Source organism: Mandrillus leucophaeus, unplaced genomic scaffold (genome assembly GCF_000951045.1).
Source record: "Mandrillus leucophaeus isolate KB7577 unplaced genomic scaffold, Mleu.le_1.0 Scaffold625, whole genome shotgun sequence".
In the NCBI taxonomy this organism is placed as follows: Eukaryota; Metazoa; Chordata; class Mammalia; order Primates; family Cercopithecidae; genus Mandrillus; species Mandrillus leucophaeus.
The window spans coordinates 1,075,001-1,082,270 of record NW_012106753.1 but is presented as its reverse complement, the minus strand read 5'-3'; positions in this window follow the sequence as shown (position 1 = coordinate 1,082,270).

Below are 7,270 nucleotides of genomic sequence, written 5' to 3'. Positions count from 1 at the left end.
TGCCCAAGCTGGGGTGCAGTGGTGCAACCTTGGCTCACTGCAACCTCCACCTCCCGGGGACTGATTTTTATTTTTATGGGCATTATTTTTATACGTATTTCCTATGATTGTGGAAAGTCGCACAAAAATTTAATGATATTTATCTAAAACCTATAAACTTATATTAATTTCAAAACTAGCTCAAAAGTTAAATGGATTAGTATTTTAGATTAATGAAGAATTTACGTCTCAGAAATTAGGTGGCTTGTTCAATATCACATAAAAATACATGACAGAATAGGGAATCAGACTAGCTTATCAGATTCTGAATCTCGTATTCTTTCCACTATTCAATTATATTTCATAATTAAAATAATTACAATAGTAGTAATAACAATAACTTTATTCTAAACTTTTTTGGAGAATTGAATTGAATTTTAAATTTTTTAATTGAAAACTATTCTTGTAGTGAGTGTTACTATTAAATGTTTAGGAAACAAAAAATAACATTTTTAAAGTTAAGTGGTCTCCATCTATATATTTTTTATTTACTTGATTTTAATGTCTTTTCAGATTAACATTTTTGTGTTTCCATTTATATATGTCAAATATTTTTGGAATGTCTTTTACATAGTTGTCACTGTACCATGTATTAGATTTTACTAATTTATTTTTATTAGATTTATGTGGTTAATGTATTTCAAAACTCACTTCACATCTGACAAATACTCAATAATAATAGTTTGATATATTCTAGATTTTGTAATCGTTATGCCATATAACTGTTACCCATTTTTGAAAGCTACATAAGCAATTACAATAAGTAGCAAAATAATTTTAAAAGCTAAAATGCTATGAAATGTGATTAAAATATTTTGAGGAGGCAATAAATAACCTTGGAGCATAGTCATTACTAAAAATATTAATTGAAGTTTTATTATAAGAAATTCCCTTTTAAGTCGGTAGAAAACTCGGTGACAGATTTTATTATATTCCTTCTAATAGTTTATTAGTATATTTCTTTTTATTACAAACATTTCCATAGCTAAAAAAAGTCACTTCATTATAATACAGTTTCCTTAATGCTTCAATTTCTATCATTTTACTCTAACTGCATGAGATTCCTATTAGGGACAGAAGTGGTGATATCCATTAAGAAAGAACAATATAAAAATAATGGAGTTGTCCAAGTTCTTTTATTTAGTTGTTTTTAAAAACTGAACTAAATGTAAATACTCTAGAACCTTTTCCTTTTTTTTTTTTTTTTTTTTTTGAGGTGGAGTCTCACTGTTGTCGCCCGGGCTGGAGTGCAATGGCCAGATCTCGGCTCACTGTAACCTCCACCTCCCAGGTTCAAACGATTCTCCTGCCTCACCCTCCCCAGTAGCTGAGATTACAGGCACCTGCCACCACGTCTGGCTAATGTTTGTTTTTTTAGTAGAGACGGGCTTTCACCATGTTGGCCAGACTGGTCTCGAACTCCTGACCTCAGGTGATCCAGATTTAGGATTACCAGAATGATCATTCTAAGAATTAGATCCAAACAGTAAGTTCTTTTTTTGAACCATATACAAGAACGAGTTCGAAGTAGAATTTAATGATTTTTATCCACAATTTATTGTAGCATAGGGCATGAAATTATGTGAAAAACATAAACAAATTATTTATTGACTACCTTTTCTCATGTCTCATGAAAATATGTAACTATACCAAGACATTCGTGTTTGAGATATGTATCAAAATTGTGTTACAGGAGAAAAGTGCCTCTGCCTCCCAAAGTGCTGGGATTACAGGCATGAGCCACTGCGCCCAGCCTAGAATCTTATATGTATTTTTGAGAAATTGACTATATTGATCAATATATAGACTCCAGCTGACTTTCATTGCAGAGAGAATACCTGTTGCTTTCACATGATGCGTTTGAGATAGCCGTCAGGGATGGCTTCATAGGTGTGGGATCAGTGCATTTGCACAGAACTCTATCCCAGCAATAAGAATTGAATATTCAGTGGTTAGTAGTATTCTTTCTAATTTTATCTCTGAATTTGTATGTTGTGAATAAAATCTGATAGAACGAGGTTGCATGAGTGGGTGGCTTTGCTCATGCGTGACCCAGCCTCCTGTCTCTCCCTGTCTGTGCAGGATAAGTTCTGGCTGCTTCCTGAGTCTTGGTGGCACAGGATTTTCCTGGCCTCCCACATTTCTCTACCCGCCCATCCTCATCATGGCTACCCTTCGCTGGACTGAACACCAGGTTGAAGGAGGAAGAGGCAGAGGAACAAGGGGATAGTGGATAGGTAGGCCCAGTTTCATCTCTAGGACAAGAGTGCTGGCCCACGGAAGATGGGGAAATGGTGCACAGAGCCAGCAACATGTTGGGGTAGGACATTCCTGCATCCATCCTAACCCTGGGTTGGCAGTGCCGAAGGCTCTAAGCGGAGCACTAAATGGGGTATGTCTCTTGCTCACTCTCGCTCACTCTGACCCAGGTACTAAGTGTATACCAATGAGGAGTTACAAGGTGGGGCCACTGTGCACCTGTGAGGGTCTATACTTGCCCTGCAAGTATCGTCGCATTCAAATAAAAATACCATTAAATAACAAATAAAAAACAAAATTCACAAGTCAAGAGATGAGCGAAGAAATACAAATGTTTTATATTTTAGTATTTTTAGTGACAATGTTTGCCTTATTTTTGAATGAAGTCTCTTATATTTTCATTTTGTGCCAAGTCCTGCACATCACGTAGCTGGCACTGGTAGTCTTACAGTTACTTCAGAAAAAGAAAACTCTTAAAATATAAGAATCCCCAATATTGCACATAGTCCTTTGGAGTTTAGAAGCATTATTTTTCTGTACATTATCTTATTAGAACTTAATATTCCTGTCAGTGGGGTGAATTGTTATTATTCTTTGTAGTATGAACTGATGAACGGTAGTACACAAGTGACTATTTTCATTTAAGTTCCAAGAAAAAAAAAATGTATTTGTGTGTTGGAATTAGTGAATGAATGAATAGACACTCTTCTCTTTTTTAATCATCAAAAATATATTGATGCGAAATAAATCCATTGCCCAAGTAGCACTGTAACACAGGTAATCAAGACCAGGTATGATGAAGATTAGTATGCTCCTTTAAAACTCTATGCATTGCTGCTATATATTTGACTTTTTTAAAAAGTAGAAATCAATAATTTTACTTTTCTTCCCAAGTGTAATCTCTCCATGTTCAAGGGTCACTGATGATCCATGAATTTGAATGATTTTAGAAGCTGTATTGGAGATACAGGTAAAAAGCATTCTGGCTATAAAAAGAAGAAAATGACAGATTCCTGGTTGGAAATAAAGTCAAAATGAAACTAAAACTGGAGAAGGGCAGTCTTCAGTCATTTCAAGTAGGGTTGTAAATCTTACCTTCAATTTTCCATTGATCAATTTATTGTTTGCTGAGAACAAAAAAACCAAATGCCTTAAAGCCATCTGAATTTCTTTTACTGTTTCCAAAATTCAGTTCATACACCGAAGGAGCACGTTTGTGTTCAAAATTCATAGTTCCTGCTATTCTTTCTTTATTGTTTTGTCCTCTGGCACACACAAAATCCCCCAAGTCCTTCTGTGAATCCTGATTTGCAGTGTTGTTCTCCTCCTCATCCTTGTTCTCAGAGCAGCCATTGAGAAGTGTTTTACAGGTATCTTCTTTATTGTGACTTAGCTTTCTGATATTCAGGATTGTACTCTTTGACTTTTTTCCATGTTCAGGATCTTCTGTCTTCTAAATCCTCTCCAAAGCTAACTCTAGTCTTACTCTTTGAATTCATGCCTTTTATTTCATGAGTACAATGGATAGTAGCATGAAATTGTTAGAAAAGGAAAGCAGCAGGTAATACAGAATTACTCTATTAATGTTGAGGCATATTAGGCACCCGATCAAAGATTCTGAAAAAAAAATTACAAGGCATAGTATAGGTAGACAAAATAGTTTCAACCAGAAGAAATGCCAAATTGGAAAAATTGGTTTATGGTAATATTCTGTCTTTCAGAAATGCTTCAATTAAGGCACACAGAGTCCCATGGTGTCTTGTTTTTTCATTCTGCATAAAAAATTTCAGAAAAGCATTTCATACTTAATTTTATTCTCAATCTGACAAATATATTTAAAGTGAATTTTGTAGAATGTATATGTAAAGGATGAATGAGAAGTACATTTGCCTTTAAAGAGTTGAGTAGCAGTTAGGGAATGAGTTCATTCCAGCTATCAGATTTATTTGCACTATATAGAATAAGTAAGAAGTGATTCGTGATTATGGTTTTCTAAATCTTGAAAGTAAAAAGTGAGTTTTAGCAAGTTTATCATGCAGTTTTCTGGAACTACTTTATTCAAGGCCTGAGAGAATAATAAAAAATACTGGACAATAAAGCAAATGAATGCTAATATGACTTGAAGTTCGTAAGGATGGCTATTGATTGAGCCAGTAATTCAATCTTACTAGCTAGCATCCTACTAGGAATGGAGAATGCTCATGAGGTTTGGACAGATTTTAATACTTAGAATCTAGTGAAGTCAGTGAAGTATATCAGACAATAAGTAAAAATGGAAGTCAAACGGCAGAGTCCTGAGTTTAAATAATCAGGTTTTATCTGTATTTTAGTCAGTAGTGGATAATAATCAAATAATATACTTTTTTATAAAAATCATCATTCTTTTTAGCAACACAAACTGGTTTTTATTTTCTCACCCATCATGGACAGTCTCGGTGGAGCTGACATCAGGGCAACCTACCCACTCACTACACGGTATAACAGTGGCTGTCTAGTCCGAATCTTTTTACAGATGTTTCAAAACATACAAATTTACAGGAGGGAGAAAAATATTCATTGCTATGATTGCATTATTGTTAGGGGAAAAAAGGTAATTTGGAAGTGATTATTTGTATGTAAATAGGAAAGTAGATATCTGAAATCAGAAGAACCAACTCTTTTTCTCACATCTGACTTCAGATTAGGTGAAGACTGTGTAGAAAAGAAGAAAAATAGCAAAGTTTTAATCATTGCAACAAGAAGGCCCCCGAAAGGAAAAATAATGAAAACAGACATGATGACACTGACACATAAAGAACCGAAAGGAATCAATTTAAAAGCAGATGATGGCAGGCATGACATACATAGAAATGCACAGTTTAAGGAAAAGGGGATGTGGCTTGGAATAGATATGCATCTATTAGAGGTTTGAGTATGAAGAGAATGAAGAATGCGAATATTCAGAAATAAGTGTTCTACAGAAATGGAAAAGATAGTATTGAAGATATTTTAACCACACTCCAAAATTTAAATAAATAAATAGCATGTTTCATTAATGCATTAATGTTCATGCAGTTTTATTTTGCATATTTTTATGTTGATAAAGGTTGCTATTTTTTTTTGGAAAAGTAAAATTGTCATTTCCCAAGTAACCATTGGTTGTTTGAAAGCTGTTTTTTTTATTTTTTTTTATTTCTTAAAAACAAACAAAAATATGGGATACATGTGCAGAAAGTGCAGGTTTATTACATAGGTATACGTACACCATGATGGTTTCCTGCACCTATTGACCCATCCTCTAAGTTCCCTCCCCTCACCCTTCACTCCACAACAAGCTCTGGTGTGTGTTGCTCCCCTCGGTGTTCATGTGCTCTCAATGTTCAACTCCCACTTATGGGTAAGAACATGAGGGGTGTGGTTTTCTGTTGCTGTGTTAGTTTGCTCAGGATGATAGCTTCCAGATTCATCCATGTCGCTGCAAAAGACATGATCTCATTCTTTTTTGTGGCTGCATAGTATTCCTTGGTGTATATGAACCACATTTTCTTTATTCAGTCTGTCATTGATGGGCATTTAGGTTGATTCTATGTCTTTGCTATTGTAAATAGTGCTGTAATAAACATACATGTGCATGTGTCTTTATAGAGAATAATTTATAATCCTTTGGGTATATACCCAGTAATGAGATTGCTGGGTCAAATATATTTCTGGTTCTAGATCCTTGAGGAATCACCGCACTGTCTTCCACAATGGTTGAACTAATTTATATTCCCAGCAACAGTGTAAAAGTGTTCCTATTTTTTTTTTCACCACAGCCTCACCAGCATTGTTTCCTTTTTAATAATTATTAAAAAACTATTTTTTAAAATGACATTTTAATAATCATTCTGATTGGCATGAGATGGTGGTTTTGCATTTCGCTCATGTTCAATGACGTTGAGCTTTTTTCATGTATTTGTTGGCCATGTAAATGTCTTCTTTTGAGAAGTGTCTGTTCATATCCTTTGCCCTCTTTTTAATGGGGTTCTGCTTAAAGTGCAAATGGAAAAAAGCAAATATGGTAGCTTTAAATCCATACCTTTGATTTGGTCTGAAAAATAAAATGCAAACAAATTTTAAAACTGGTAAGTATGACATGGGAACATTTAACTTGCTACAGAAAATCGAATTCCAAAGAGCATAATAAATTTATTATTTTGTTCACTGAATCTTCCCCGTAAAAAATATTGGAACCCAAGATGAGCTATTGAATTATATAATAACAGTCTACATGAAAAATTAGAATGAACATATAAACATGATTTTAACTTATGTATTTATAACAATCTAATTTATCATGTCCCATATATTAAAAATACATTGTCATTGCTGAACCAGAATGTCTGAAAATTTCTAATAACTTGTTTTAAAACTTCATCATGGAAGTATTATGTGAAAAGAAAATAATGATTTTGAATTTATTGGCAGAAGACAAAAGTGCTATGAAAAAAATGCTGATTTTATAGGCATAAACTTTTTTAGTTTGGTTCAAAAGTAATGGAGTCCCTTGCCATTAAAAGTAATCTTTTCACATTGCTAAGCCTTTATTTGCTAAAAACCAACATTTGTAATACATATTACGTTTAATTTAAATAATTTTTTCATTGATTTTCAAAAGTAGTTTTATTTTTATCAAGATGATGATCAATTAAGAGATTTTATGTTATTAGAAATATGATTATTACTGTTTAAAAGGAATTAAACCTGATTTATAAACATTTACAATGATTACATATGTGCATACACCCTTTTTCACTGAAATACAATTTGTTCTGAGTAGGACCTGTCGTAAGTGATTAATGTGTATCAATTATTCAGTCAATACACCAACTATATCAGGTATATATTACTAAATATCCTATTTTACAGATGAGAAAACTGAGGCACCAAGAAGTTAAATAACTTCTGCAAGCTCATATACATAGGAAATTTAGGAGCCAGAATTTGAATCCAA